Source organism: Pteronotus mesoamericanus, unplaced genomic scaffold, assembly GCF_021234165.1.
Source record: "Pteronotus mesoamericanus isolate MK-2021 breed Mesoamerican mustached bat unplaced genomic scaffold, CSHL_Meso_final scaffold_85, whole genome shotgun sequence".
Lineage (NCBI taxonomy): Eukaryota > Metazoa > Chordata > Mammalia > Chiroptera > Mormoopidae > Pteronotus > Pteronotus mesoamericanus.
In genome coordinates this window covers 37,212,773-37,229,272 of record NW_026555329.1, presented here as the reverse complement: position 1 = coordinate 37,229,272, position 16,500 = coordinate 37,212,773, and positions in this window count along the sequence as shown.

The following is a 16,500-nucleotide window of genomic DNA, read 5'->3' as shown; positions in this document are numbered from 1 at the left end:
TCATCCCCCCAAAACGGTGATCTCTGCCCAGAAACATGTCTGATACTATTACATATACTGTATCACAGTTAAATCATAATTTAACCCAAGGTTGCAGAGCAGTGATTTCAACACTTTTCTCTCTGACTTCACCAAAGTGCATATTCCTTGACCTACCTGCAGTGTCTGAATGAAGACTTAGTTTAGAATGGAGACCCAGGACAGTAAAGTATGTCATAACTTGTTTTAAATCTTACCTGCATTCAACTGAGGTAAAGGACTAGCTCTTAGAGCCCTTAATGTAGTTAGTGTAAGAAGAGCCTGAATGAGAGAGTAGAAATAATAGATATTTAAAAAGGTACATATAAAGACATTGCTCTAAGGAAAGAGGAAAATTTTCCCTCAGGTTTAGAATCCTAAAATAAAACAAAACTTGGCTCAAAAAATTTTACTTCATGCTTGTTGCCTGGAGAGAAGAAAGAACTGACTTTCAAGAAAAATAATTCTTCGAAGTTTGCTAATTTTCAAAGATGAAAGTCAAAGCTGAGTAGATTTAATCTTAACACACAAATCTAGCAAGAAAGCTGGCATGTCCACATTGTTAGACCTAGGAAAAGGAACTGATTCTTTTTTGATGGGGGGTTTTTTGTAAGAGCTAAATTATATGATGGTACATATTTAACTGTCTGGTTAGCCATAGTAAGAACAGTAATATTACTTTATTCATAATTATCCTAAAAATACCTTTCACTAGACTGTTCTATAGTGCACAAAAATGATAGGTAGCATGCTTAAGGCCGTTTTAAAATTAAAAATGTGATTCTGCGAGGAGTGGAAATTTTTTTGAGCCAAGTTTTGTTTTGTTTTAGGATTCTATATCTGAGGAAGTTCTTCCTCTTCCCTTAGAAAGTAAAATAGTTTAAATCAATTACAAAAATTGTGAAAACCATGCATTTGTTTACCTTCTCACACCAGTGACTTGATTCTTAAGGGACAAAGTAACATGAATGCTTTGTAAGCACACGAGGTGGTTTAACTCTAAATTTGGGGAAATTGCTACTTTTTTGTTAAATGTTTAAATTATTATAGCAAGGTCAAAATTTGGCATCTAAACTTCTTTATCACATACTTTCCATACATTTTGCTCAATTCCTGGTTCCTAAAGTTTCTGATAAACTTCAATGCCATTAGGGAAAGAGAGAATGTATTCCTCCAGTTTTGTCTAATCCCTAGTGTTTAAATTTTTAATGGAGGAAGGCTATGAAAAGGTGACAGCTCGTTCTTGAGGAAACTTGGATAAGCAAGAAATGCCAAATTCTCATTCTGTACAATAATGGAAACCTGAAAAGGCAGTAGAAATACTCACTTTCTCAGGTTCATATGATAACAATAGTATGGTAGTGTAGACATCTCTGTCTTAAACACAACGTGTCTAATGACATCTGTGCAAGACATTCTGTGGTTACTTCCTGTCTTTATTCCTATGCTCTCACTTTATGGCCAGTTAAAGGGCAAATGGGAGTTAAAAGGATAAGAGCATGTGTCGAATGATTGAAAAATACTTGGGAAAATTAAATGGCTGAGAGAAGAGAGATTCTAACAATAACATCTGAAGTCAAGGGTTCACTTGTGCCACCTTTGGATTTTTTTAGGTGTCTAAAAGTTAACTAACGTCCCTCCCATTATTTTTGCCCCCTCAGCCTGCTGTGTAAATTTTGGTATTCCTGGGGAGTAAGAAAAGATTATATGCAATGACTGTATTTTGCTGATTATAATGAGCACTTTTTTGCCCAAATTTTTGAGGGAAAATAAATATGCACATTAGGCATGGGTATAATGATTACATAACATAGGTATAATCCTCTGTATGATGCACACAAAAACGTGGCTATGCATATACATGGGAGCACCCTTATACACAGCAAAATACAGTATTTGCCTTCATAACATTTTGTGAAAGTTCTGTATTTTTATGTTCTAGATGTGGGTGGTCTTATATAACCTATAGCATTTAATTAGACTATACCTTTTTAAAACTCCTTGGTTTATGTGCTAATATCCTTTGCTAGTTGCTACTTCTTCCTGTTTTCATTACAGTAGTACCTTGGTACTCGTATGTAATTTGTTCCAGAGCTCTTGACAAGTGCCAAAAACCGAAACTGATGAGTACTGAACAATGGAGCATTTTCTCTTGTGGGGCATTTTTCCTCTTTCGGGGCAGCTTTGTGACTCATACAAGTTTTTTCAAGTGCACCGAGTGCTGAAACATTTTTTTCTTGTCAAAATGCAACGAGTACTGGGTTTGATGAGTTTTGAAGCTGACGGGTACCGAGGTATGACTGTAGTTGCATTTTTCTGTTTCTTAATTTTGGTAGTTCTCAGTATTTTGTCCCCAGCCACCTTTTCACCAATTGTGTTAATCAGTTCCCACATCTGTACCTATTGATGACTCCAGAATTTATAGTCTCTGAACTTGGTAGAACTACTAAATATAGATAACTTAAAACTAAACAAATTCAAAACAACTTCTTTTCTCTCTCAACTTTTCTCCTTGTGCAGTCATACCTCGGTACTAGTCGGCTTCAGAACTCTCCAAACCCTGTACTTGTTGCATTTTGATGAGAAAAAAATGTTTCAGCACTCAGCGCTTGCTCGGAACTCGACGTACTTGCTAAAACTTGTATGAGTCACAACGCTGCCCCACAAGAGAAAATGCTTCACTACTCACCGCTTGCTTGCCACCTGGCGCCCCTCTCTCTGGATGAAACAGAGGTCGACATGTCAGTCTTACAGTAGCTCATGAACAGTGCAGAGGCCCCACATATTGTTACTGTCTTGTACTTTTGTGCACTTTAATTGCTATTCATGGGTTGCAAAAAGGTTAAGGGTGATACCACTAAGCCTAAAAGGCAGTTAATAAGGACCACAATCGAAAAGAAAAAAGAGATCATAGCTAAGTATGAGAGTGGTGTAGGTGTGACTGATATCGCTCTAATGTTCAAGATGCCAAGAACGACGATCTCAACGATAGTGAGAAATAAGGAAGCGATTAAAGCAGCCAGTGTTGCTAAAGGTGTAAAGTCTGTGAGTAAGCAACGTTCACAGACATTGGAAGAAGTTGAAAAATTGCTTTACATATGGATTAATGAAAAACAATTGGCAGGTGACAGTATTTCTGAAGCAATAATTTGTGAGAAAGCTAGGCAATTACATGCTGATCTGTTAAAAGAGAAGCCTGGAACAAGTGGTGCGAGCACTGAAGTGTTTAAGGCCAGTCGTGGATGGTTTGATAAATTTAAAAAGAGAAGTGGCATTCATAGTATGACGAGGCGTGGAGAGGTCAATGATGAAGATGTCAAGGAGTTAGTAGAGGAGCACAGAGCAGAGCTCAGCACTGAGGAGCTGCAGGAACTTCAAAAGAAGCAGCAACGGATAGTGGCTGAGGAAATTTCTTCAGGTGAGGAGGAGGGAAAGAAGGAAGTGTCTACTGCACTGATAAAAGAAATGTGCAGTAAATGGGTTGAAGTTCAAAACTTTGTGGAAAAGTATCACCCAGACAAAGCTCTAGCAAGCCGAAATGTGGACCTGTTTAATAAACAGACGATGTCACACTTTAGAAACATTTTGAAACATAGACAAAAACAAGCTTCTCTTGATAGGTTTTAAATGAAACTCCATAAATCTGAGTCTCCAAGAGTGTTCAGTAAAGTCAAGAGACAGAAAACAGAAGAAACCCCTGAGAAATCGCCCGAAATTGTCTTGGAAGAGGACTCCTATTCCAACAATTAACACCTCTCCACCTCTCCCCCCCCCCCCCCCCGTTCACCACCACCACCACCATCATGCCATTATTCCAGGAACTCCTTTGAGTGCAGGTAAAGTGAAGTTAAATTTTATTTTATTTGTATGTAATTGCTTTTTTTATTCACGTCTGTGTAGTTTTAAGGTTCTGTATTACAAAACAGCCTCATTACTTAATATTAACCCAGTAAAAATGTGAAAGTTCTGGGGAACTTTAATGAATTATTTCTAATTACATTATTTTGGGAAAAACTCATTTGGTACTCACCGGTTTCAGCACTCATCACAAGTTACAGAACAAATTAACGACGCATACCAAGGTGCCACTCACTGTATTTCCTTTTTTTTTTTTTGGTTAAATAGTTATACCCTTTTAGCTTAATTCATATAATTAAACAGCCTTTCAAAACAATTTTTTTGTGCTTAAAACACTTAATTCACCAAAGATTTGAAGAGCAAGTCCAGCCACTCTATGACAAGCAAGGTCCTTGCCCCTCCTTATAAGACTCATGGATACCACTGAAGTTAAAAATGACTCAAGCTTAAATATTTGCTCTTTCCACTTCACGAAGTTAGGTAGTTTGTGTTTTGGGCCTCAGTTTCATAATCCACAGAATAGGTAAAATTTTAACTGCTTCATTGTCAGACTTAGGGATTAAATGAGAAATAAAAGATCCAGGACCAATTACTGATTTGCAGTAAACTCTTAATTATCTTTATTGCCAGAAAATGAGACATTCCCTTTTCTTTGTTATTTCTGTACCTATCACAGTCATGTTAATATTGCTCCTTCCTTTCAGTCTGTGAGATACTGATAGGCAGTGTCATCTTTGTAGCTAATGTGCAAAGTTGCTGGCATACAATAGGCACTTCATTTTTGCTGTCCCTATTTTATCAAATATGTGTTCTATCAAAATAGATAATCTGATTTGATGCCAAAGGTCTGAAAGTTTTGCTATAACAGTAGTTTATGGTAATATTTGCAAGTCAGTTGGATACATAAATTGATGCAAAATATTTTGGTTGATTTTACATATTATAAAACTTAGGGTTTTTTTCCATTTTTTAAACCCACTTTGCCCTCAGATTTAGTTTCTCTCCATCATGTTCCTTTTCCCTCAAATATGTTTACCTTTCACTGTGTGAGCTAAGACTAGTCCCTACTCTTCTAGTTTATAACATGGTTTGGAGTTAAGCCATGTGGATGTAGTTTATTCAGCCAGGAGCCCCAGTTCACGGGTTCCTGCTTTTACAGAGGAAAAGAACTTTTAGCCTAGGAGGCAAAATATTTGTGGATTTCAGTATCAAAGGGGTAGGGGCAGTGAAGCACAAAGTATTTGCACTCAGCATGGCTTAATGTCCAAATGCATAGAACAGGAATAGAGAGAATGTGTTTTAAATAAACCAGTTTGACTAGGGTTGCATGAGTACATTGATGAAACTACAAAAGAGAGTGGACTGGACCCAAATGATCTTATTATTTTAAAAAATTTCAAGTCCTTTTCCCAGTGAAGCTCAAGCTATTTCTTTTTTAATCTTTTTTTCTTTTTCCTATTTTGAGGAAATAGCCTCAGAGTAGTCGTGGAATCCAGATACTGCTCACTAACTACAAATTTAAAATTGGATAATTAATTAAGAAAGAGTTTGTCAAGCACTAGGTTACTTACCTCATTTCAACTTTCTTATTTCAACTTTAGGTGGGATTGGGATTAGAAAAGAAAATTTGACTTCTTACCACATTTTTCCCCCTAGCTGTACATAAAAAAAAAGAGGAAATGAGAGAGCAAGCATCAGCTTTAATGTCAGACTTTTTCTTCCCTGGTTATGCTCACTTGTTACAGTATACATCGTCTTGACTGACTTGTTTTCTCATCTGTAAATAGTTTAATTATCTGCAAATGTGTAGCTTTGTGCCTGATAGCATTAGATGATGAATAATTGATAGCCATTGCTGTTAATGAACATGAATTTAAGAGAATTCTGGCATTTTAAGTTTTATGCTGAGAATCCATGTAGCATAGTCAACCTATGTTTATACCTATTTATAGCAAAGTCAGAACTTGTATTTTTGCTGCATCAGGAAATGTATCTTGACAGTTTATTAAAATTCTAGGTCCAAAAACATCTTAAAATTCTTAAGATTTCAGGTTATTTTTTTTCATCTTAAATTCATTATGCCTGTGCAAAATGCATTTTTACGGCTTTAGGACAGCTCATGCACATTTTGGCAATCAGCAGAAATCATAACAAACTGTAATGTGTGTGGTATACTCTTTTATAACCAAGACAGCGTTAAACAGAATACTATCTGACCATATAAAACTATTGCTATAAGAAAGTTATCGTGATTGTGACTTGAAAATAGTCATGCATAGTCAGTTCTGATTATAATTCCCAGGTGACTTGCATGTTCTTTACATTTATAGTGTATATTTCCAAAGGACTTAACTGGTATTCATATCTTATTCATTTATAGATTGGGTTGTATACCGATTAGAAAGCAGAAGCAACTTATATAATAGCCAGTGAAATTAGTGAATTTGAAGAGGAAAGATATGGTAGTATGCTATCATTGTTTTTCCTTTATATAAAGTTCTGTAAATGGCTAGTTTATTTTAAAATTATTTTTTGCCTGGGAAATTTCCATATTATACATTTTGACCACTTTATTTCCATCCACTTTAAGATGCAGTAAAAATATTTGATTTAGTCCTTTCAAGTTACAAAATACCTTACCTGCATTCCCCACATACTGTTTTATCAACTTTATTGGTGCTTAAATGGTAGTTTTTCTACTTTACAAAAAAAGCTGAAATTGTCTGAAATATAATACCTGTTTCAAAACAGAACACAGGTTTCACAGTGAATTTTTTTTTTTTTTTTTTAATAAAAAAATGCCTAAGTCCTAGTTTCAGCATGTGTGTTGTCACCAAATATGGTACAGGTGTCTGGTTTATTTATACTTGTATTCGTATTACGTGCTTAAAACTATTTTGGTTTTTTTTTTTTTTTCTTTTTTAGGGATATAACACTTTAGACATCAAATTCATAATTTTCAAACATCTACAGATAGCTAAAGATCAGAACTAGCTAAAAATGAGTACCATTGATATTTAATATATGTCAGCTGAACTTGGATTATCTTTGCCTTTTTAGTGATAGAAGACACTTGATTTGGTCCTTTTTTTACAAATGAGGAAATTGATAGCCATTGAGGTATAACTAAGATTTAAGTACTTGATTTTCCGAGGTGTGATCAGATTTAATTTTTGTCTAGTCTTACACGAATCTAGTCACTTGGATTGTTAAATAAGTCATTTTTCAATACTTTATGTATACTGTCTTTCTGTCCTGAGGGATTATTAACATGAAACAGACAACACCTAATTTTTGGTTCCCATTCTTACTGCCCTCTCCCTTTTTTTCCACCCCTATACTCTACAGGCTTCCCCCCCATTACAGTTGATAGTCAATATTTTACATAAGTTTCAGATGTTCAGCATAGTGGGTAGACAAATACATAATTTTACAAAGTGATCCTGCCCTCCAGTCCTCCCAACCCAGATACAATTTCTGTAGTTAATGCAACAGTGTATATACCCTTCTACAAATAGATGTGTATCAGTGTTTGGAAAGCCCTCAGTCTCTGTAAAGATGACCAGGAGATAGAATAGTTGAGAGGAAAATTAAGACTTAAATTTTCCTCATATTGAGCTACAAAGTAGACTTAAATGGCACTTCAGTAGATTACTTCCTAATTCATAGCTTTAGGTTCAAATAGCTTCTTTTGAAAAAAAACATTGGAAGTAATAGAGTGAGATTGTATCTGTCTTTTCCCATCAGCCAAGTAGGAATTACCAGATTACGTTCAAGGAAAAGTACTAAATTGTGAGAGTGAGAGTAGTTTCATTGGAGGCCTAGATCAAAGTGTAATAGAATTTTTTAAAAAGATTAAACACTTTACATGCATGTTCAAGTTTTCTGTACAGGTGCTCACTATAATCAGTTAATTGTGGAAGAGAAGCAACTGCTTGGTTTTCTATGCATAAACTTGATTTTTTTTCTCCTACCAGCCCTTGCCATCATATGTCTCCCCGCCCCCCGCCCCCCAAAGTGCCAATATTTAGGTTATGTCTTCCATTTTTAAAACAGTGGAAGAAGTCATATGTTCCCTGGAATAAATATCTTTAAAGTATGACTTAGAAAAATAAAATGAACCAGATTACAAAATCAAGTTATAGAGTAAGAGATGAGAACAGCTAAGCATTCATTTGTGGAGTTTTAATTTAGCTATTTGAAAAGGAATTCTTAGTGTAAAGGATTTCTTCGTAACAGTCCTGAAACTTGGCATTTTACAACTCAGCAATTACTGCCAGACCAGAGAACTTTTAAAACTTGGTGCTCTAGGATATTAAGATGGAGATAAAGTATTGCTCTTCTTGATTGAGGGAATAAGAAGAGTTTTGTCATCACTGGCTATTTGAACGTAGTTTCATTATTTACAGTTTGATTTTTCGTGCCTTTTGGAGCCAGAACTTTACTTCCTTGCTTGCTCTTTCTGTTGTTACTACATACTAAGGAGGCATTGTGTACCAGAAGGCTTTGAATGTTTGGAAGAGAGGTACTAGTAACAACAGGGTAATTATTAATTGTAATAAACAGTCTTATCAAGATGCATGGGTAACTCCCTTAGGTATTAGGAGCAGTCAACAACCAAGTATCTTTGCAACAAGCAGTTAAGATTTGTTCCTTCTAAATCAAGATTTGCTTCATAAATTAGGTCTGGTGTCTTAAAGGAGACTTTGTAACAGAATGGTTGAGGGCAGGGAGTGGCAAGGGTGGCCTGTGGGGTAGCTCACATTCTGTATCCCTGGAATACAAAATTACTGTTTAAAGATAGGATAATTTCTATTCATAATTATTTTGCTTCTTCTGGGTCTTTTGGTAAGAATGTAGCAATCCAGTATATATGAGAGGCAAACTACAATGAAAAAGTTGGCAGGGCTTTAGGGATAATCAAATCCATTGGTTCCCAGATTCTGGGAGTTCCTGAATGAATCAAATGATAAGAGATACAGAAACCAATATCATTGCTAGTTTTTGTTCTCTAAATAACAACACTATACCTAACAATTGGTTTTAAAATGGTTATTAACAGCAAATAAGGATGTAATCAAGTCCATACATAGTCATTAAAATTATTTTCAAATAACTATTTCAAAGCATTACATACTACAAAGAAATGGTAAAAATATGAAAACAATTACAGTTCTGTGGGGCTTTTGTATATTTTGTGTGTTTGCATAAAAATGTGTCAAGGAAATGTAAGTAGAATGCTTTCAGTGGTTCTTTCTCAGGTTGTATATAGGCTTACAGATGGATTTTCTACAATAAGCATGTATTACCAGAAAGCAGTTTCTTGAAAGATTCAATGATGGTCTAGTTTGTAGTGATAGGGGAAAGTGCTTGTAAATTAACTAAAAATGGAATACAAACTATCCTTTTAACATCCATGTCCATTATGTCCCTAAGTAATGTTCATTCTAACTTTGTTTCTAGGTCAGCCTCCGCCCCCTCCCCCTCCCCCTCCCCCTCCCCCTGCCCCGCCTCCCATCACCACTGCCTCTGCATTAGTTGAGGCAGTTGCCCAAATAATTGCCAAATAAAAGGGGGGGAGGGCGGGTAGTGACCTAGCTTACTCTAGCTTTAATCTTAATTCCTTCTAATCACCTGTCATCCTTCAAGGTGATTTTATTAAAATGTGAATATAGTCTTGAAATGCTTTAATTGGAGTCCATGCCACTTAGGATGGCACACCAGGCCTTCTGTGATCTGATTCCTGCCTTTTTCTGATAAAATTTCCAGTTGCTCCTCCTTTTTGCTTCTACCCATACTGTTAACTGCTTTCAGTTCCACAAACTTACCTTGTGGTCTCTGACCCCCTTTCTTTAATATATACTATCATCTCTCTCCATGGAATAACACCCTCTGCCTCGTGAATGCATTCTTCAGTTCAAGTGTTTTCCTCTATGCAGTTTTCCCTGGTACTTTTCCAAGAAGTCCATTGTTCTTCATATTCATAATTCCATGTATTTTTCCCCAGCTTTGTTATAGCACTTACTGAGTTTGTTTATAACTATATAGAATCTCCACACCCTGATAAAATGTGAGCCCCTGAAGGGCAACTTGCATTGTCTCCCTTAGATGAATGCATAGTACTTAACATTAACACCTGGGACATAGTAAATGCTCAAGTAATTGTTTAAATTAATTAATTAGGTCTCTTCTCTCTCTGGTGTAAGTATAAATTTGCAAAATAGCTACTCAACTTAAATTGTGAAGAGAAAGAAACAGAGGGTTGGAAATGTATTTTTGTAGTTACAAGTTAGGAAAACTATAACTGTTAATGATTTGTGCATAAGAAGAAAGCCATCCTTATTCTACAACAAAGGTCAAGAAAATAATTGGACATCTGTTCTTAGGTTTCATCCCTCACAATTATAGTGAAGGACTAACAATGCTCAATGAAACATGTCCTGGTACTTTATCCATTGCAGATAAAAGCCTTCTATCAGAAAGTGTCAAATTATTTTGGGCACATTGAAAATGCCTATCCATCTTCTGGTGTTTGGTTGTAAATTCTTATTTTTCAAGTTTAACCTGCTTTTCCAGTGTATAATAGTAACAACTGTAGAGGTACTTTAACATAATTACATTAGAGAAGAGAACTTTCCCATAGCTAACTTAACAGGATGATAGTTCAGGGCTAGATGCTTATCTCTGAATGGAAAGTTACTTAGCTTCAATTCTGAATGGTTTATAATTAACAGATTATTTTGTTATTACCCATTTTTATATAAAGTTGAATCCATTAATGTACTAACCAGTTCTCTCACGCACAAACACATACGAACAACACAAGCAATTTTATATTCTTTGGGCACGAAGAATGTTTGAAGAACATAGAAGGTTTGGCACTAAGTTAAAAGTTGCTTCTAAGAGTTCCAGCATTAAATGAGTTGATATATTCTGTTAAACAGATACCAGCAAATTTCTTTACTAAGTGTTAGTTGAAGGTACTTAGGAACTGGTAGAGTGTTGGCTGGTGTGGCTCAGCTGGTTGGAGTGCTGTCTCATAAACCAAATGGTGATGGGCTCGATCACTGGTCAGGGCACATATGAGAGGACAAGCAATCGATGTTCCTCTTTCACATTGGTGTTTTTCCTTTCCTCTCTCTCTAAAAGCAATTTTTTAAAAAAATGTCCTCAGATGAGGATGAAAAGTAAAATCTGGTTATGTAATGTGTTTACTTCTCAAGGCAGAACTTGGCCATCCATTTCTAACCCTCATTTTCATTGAAGGCAAATTCTTATACCAAAGGTTGTAGGTCATGGCTAATGAGTCTTTTTTTTTTTTTTTTTTTAATTAGTTTTCCTGCTATGCGCATGTTAAAATGCTTCGGGACAGTGGTTCCCAAGCCAGTTGATCACCATAATTATCTGGGAAGCTTATTAAACTATACATTCCTGGGCTCCACACCCATGTTCCCCAAAACAAGATGGTAGGTATCATCATTCATAGTTTTCTTAGAATGTAGCAATTCCTTAAGAGCCATATGCAGAACTGCTTAGTGTGACCCAGGAATCTGCATTTTTGACAAGCCTCTCATCCTCAGGTACTTTTCATGGAAACGCCATTTTGAAAAACATGGAATGAGGCATTTCACTAAAATGCCTATGTAGAGCTATAGTGCAAAGACAGTTTTTTGTTTTTTTTTTCATTTCTTTCAGGGAGAATGTTGTAATATTTAACCTCTTCAACCTGATAGTCTTGAAGGTATTGTTTTCCCTGAACCATTTCTTACATTTCTTCTTGGCGATTTCATCAGAACAGCAAAATCAGTTGTTCTTTAGAAATTTAGAACCCTGACTGGTGTGGCTCAATGGGTTGGGCATCCTGCAAAATGAAAGGTCACCAGTTCAGTTTCCAGTCGGGGCACATGCCTGGGTTGTGGGCTGGGTTCCCTCTTGGGGGTATGCAAGAGGCAATCAGTTGACTTCCTTCTCTTTCTCTCTTCCCATCTAAAAATAAATGAATTAGCCTCTTTTTTAGAACATTTTGAGGACTCACCTTTTTTCTCTAGTAGGTATGGGTGAAGTCTTGTTAGGCTAGGAACTTCTCGGTCTGTTTCTAGGAATGTCTAAATTTGTTGTAAAAAGCCTGATTTCCAAGCTTCTCCCCACTTTTAATATATAGAACATCTCTAAAGGGGAGGAACTAGCTGTCAACTTATTTTAAATAATGACATTTTATCATACTACTTTTACAACTGATTATTCTAAGATGTTTAGACAATGTGATCTTTTTATAAGGTTGCTGTTTTCCCTTAAACATGAAACCATAACTTTAATCCCCAGAAGTACAACTCAGAGCAGAAAGAAACATCATTTCAGTTACTATTAGTAATCTAAGAGTAGTAGATCTTAAGAATTTAGGTGTCATGAGCTAGGACTTTAAAGAATCTACTTCAATATAAAATCCTGTCCTAATGCTGGTAAATGCAGTATTGTCATAATTTCACATGTATATTTTGGTATCGGGTTTACCAAGCAATTTAATGAATATAATTAAACTTCTACATAGTTAACCTCTTTGGAGGTAATGTACTGGCCAAGGAGATATGTTTTCATAATTGAATGACTTTTTTTTTTTTTAACCTGTGTTTCAGTTTGGCTACTATGCCTTTAGCCTGAGAGACATCTACTTGTTTATTAACAAAGTTAGGTGTCTTCTTTTGGGGGGATTACTAAATAAGTTATAGAAACATCTAACCACTCTGCTGGATACCTGAAACTAATATAATAACTATCAACTAATTGAAAAAATTTTTTAAATATTTTAAATAAAAATACATAATTCAGCAAAATATTTTTTAAGTCGGATGTCTTGATCCCTATATTTTACATCCCCACCTTTGATTGGTAAATAATCATTTTGATTTTTAAATTATAAAAGTCAAATATAAACAACTACAAATTAGTTCAGCTAGTCAGTAATATAGACAAAGTATGTGGACATATATATGAAAAAATATAGTAAATTCAGTACAGAAAATTCTTTCATCAAGCTGGTAATAAACTGATTTTGTGCATGTGTCATTGATTCTGAGAATACTAATAGGAATCTTTTAATCTTGAATAACTCCCACCATGGTCACTGTATCATCCAGAACATATTAACCAGTAATAAATAATGTACAATTTAATTTCCCCTAGATCAAAGTTAATGCTCAACCAAGTCTTTGCCTGCTGATACTGCCAAGCCTAGTGCCTTAGCTGTGTTTTCACTGGATATGTGGTAGGGATCATGAAAATCTCTTTCAGCCATTCATAGAAAACCTAAATAGTGCACTAGCTTAGACTTTAGTTTTGGGATTCTAGAATCTGAAAGGCACAAAGACAACACAGTTGCATTTAAGGGGTTGGCAAAATAAGTTTACAGCCCTGGCTGGTGTGACTCAGTGGATTGAGCACTGGCCCGCAGACCAAAAGGTCACCAGTTGGATTCCCAATCAGGGCACATGCTTGGGTTGCAGGCCAGGTCCCCAGTTGCGGGTGTGAGAGAGGCAACTGATCAGTGTTTCTCCCTCTCTTTCTCTCTGAAAAACAAAATTTTTTTAAAAGTAAGTTTACAGTTGTAAGTACACAAAAATTTATCCTTGTATTTTAAAAAATATTTTACTTAATTTAGAGAGAAGGGAAGGAAGGGAGAGAGGGAGAGAAACATCTATGTGCAAGTGATACATAGTCTGTCACACACCTCCCAACTGGGGACCTGGCCTGCAACCCAGATATGTGCCCTGACTGGGAATTGAACCAGTAACCTCCCAGTTCACAGGCTGGCACTCAGTCCACTGAGCCACACCAGTTGGGGCTATTTTATTATATTAATTTATATTATTTGTCTTACTGTTATTTTGTATCCTTACTTTATCTTTTAGGTAATGATGGCTGGCAATTTAACCAACGACCAACGAAAGTGGATACTTAAGCAATACTGGAAGACAGAGAATGCTGAAAAGGTTAGACAGAAATGGGCTGAAGAATTTGATACACCTTCACCAAGTAGACAAACAATTTACAGAATACGTGATAAATTTGATAGAACTGGGTCCATCTGTAATGCTCCAAAAAGTGGTCGGCCGGTCAGTATCACCACCCTGGAAAATGAAATGTTAGTAAGTCAGGCATTTATGGAGAGTCCTAAAAAATCAAAACAAAAAGCTTCCATTGAGCTAGGCATTTCCTGTAGATCTTTGAGTCGTATTATGCAACGTTTAGGTTTGAAAATGTATCGACCAAGATTGCTTCATGGGTTACTAGAGGATGATCCAGATCGCCGCTTACAATTCTGTGAAGAGGTTCTCAATGAAGAAAGACAAGGCAATAGCATCATTGATAAAATTACATGGTCCGATGAAGCTCATTTTAAACTTTCAGGTGCTGTGTATCGACACAACTGTGTCTACTATTCAAGAGAAAATCCCCACGTAATGATAGAAGGACAGTTAAATGAGCCAGGAATTACAGTGTGGGCAGGTTTTTCATGTAAAGGGGTACTTGGGCCTATTTTTTTTCATACAACTGTTACACATGACCTCTATCTTAACATGCTAAGGGACACGGTTTTACCACAATTACAAAGACAACATGATAATGATGACTACTTCTTTCAACAAGATGAAGCTCATCCACACTGTGCTGTAACAGTGCGTGAGTTTCTTGATGAACAATTACCCAACAGGTGGATAGGTCGAAGAGGGCCAGTGGAATGGCCACCACGATCACCAGACCTCACCCCCATGGACTTTTTCTTTTGGGGTGTTGTCAAAGATAAAGTCTTTTCACGAAAACCACGTACTGTGGATGATATGATTTGCTGTATAAGAGAAACGTGTCAAGAAATTAATGACAATAAAGAACTCTGTGCCAAAGTATGCTCGAATATAGCAAGTAGATTACAAGAATGTATAAATAATGAGGGCCGGCAATTTGAGCAGTCACGAGATTGTACCTAAGTACATTGTGACATTGTTTTGAGTTAATAAAGTTATTGTAATAATCATAACCTGCATGTCTTTTCCATTCGAACATCCGTTAACCTACTATTGCCCACCCCTGTATGGATAAAATAAAGAATTGGGGGGTGGGAAGAAATTTTATTCATGACTGTAGGGACAAATTAGGTGTGGCATTTAGTCCAACATTCCATTGTGTTAATCATTCTGACTCTTCAAAGAGGCAGTGAGGAATAATTTATGAGTGGCTAGAGTGATAATAAAATGGTATATAAGCACCCAAGGTTAGAAATAAGGATGGAATAAGAGCCTTTTTTAAATTTATTATTTAGTAGTTTCTGTTGCCCCTAGAGACTCATTTTGAGTATTGCTGTCCCTAGTACCAGAGTTTATACAAGCACCAAATACACAAACAGGAACATCACATTAAAATGCCTCCCATTGTAAATCTTGAGAGTCTGTATATGTGTATAGGGTATTATAGTGGTCAGTCTTGATCCATTCAGCGTAAGCTTAACAAATAATAGTGGACACTGGTAGAATTTAGAATTAGCCTAAAACTCAGGGTGTCCCTCTATATGCCCACATTAGTTTGCCCAACAAGTAATTGACCTCTGTTTAAATAGCCACAGTGATATTGGGCAGTTTATTGTACCTTTGGACAGCTTTTTTATGGGTGCATGGAACTGAGTACAATATCCCTAATTGATTTTTTTCCCCCGCAGAACGAGTAAAAGGAGTTGTGTAGATAGGTGACCAACAGCATAGGTTATTTGGGATTGTAGCTCATTCCATAAACAGACTAACCAAGTAAACATTAAACATAAGCTGTTAAATTTAAATGGCAACTAGTGAGAACCTGCAGGTCATCAAGGGACAGGACATAGAAAAAAGCAGCCAGCTTAGCCAGGAGGTCACAGTACAAATACTAACATGCAAACAAGTTAAAACACCACTTCACAGCTAGTAGGTGGAGTAATACGCCATCATTAAAATGAGCTTAACTATGTAAAAAAATAAAATACTTTTGATTTAAACTATTTCAATATTAATATAGGGCTTTATACCCCATAACTTAGTGATGTGCATATAGGAAGGAAATGTAATTAAGATAACAGCAACTAGCAGATAAAAGTCAAGTTTGATTTAATACATCTCTAGGGGTTTTATTTAATCTCAACTACTGAGTACTAGGTAGTTGTGCAACATCCTCTGAAGTATCTTGGCGCGGTACTCTTAGAGAGACACCAGTGGGTTAAACTGAGCCAAAGAATAATAGGATAAGTGGCATTAATAAATGAAGGGGTTATTTGACTCATTGGGAAACAATCTTCAAAAAATGGCACTACTAAAAAGTTTTAATGCAATGTAATAAGTTATGACAACTTTTTATTAGACTAAAGTTGATCAGACATAACAGACAAGACTTCCTTTTAAGATTACGGACTCTTCTGTGAGATTCTAGCATTTTGTAAAGTAATTATCAAAGCTGTATTACACTTAAAAATTAGTCATCGGTGCAGTACATCCCATGGGCAAAACTAATGCCAAATTTTAAAACAAGGCTGTATGCTCAATCATGTTACCCAAAATGAGAATTTACTTGATGGGTCTTTAGTAAGTATAAAACATTTTCCTGAGA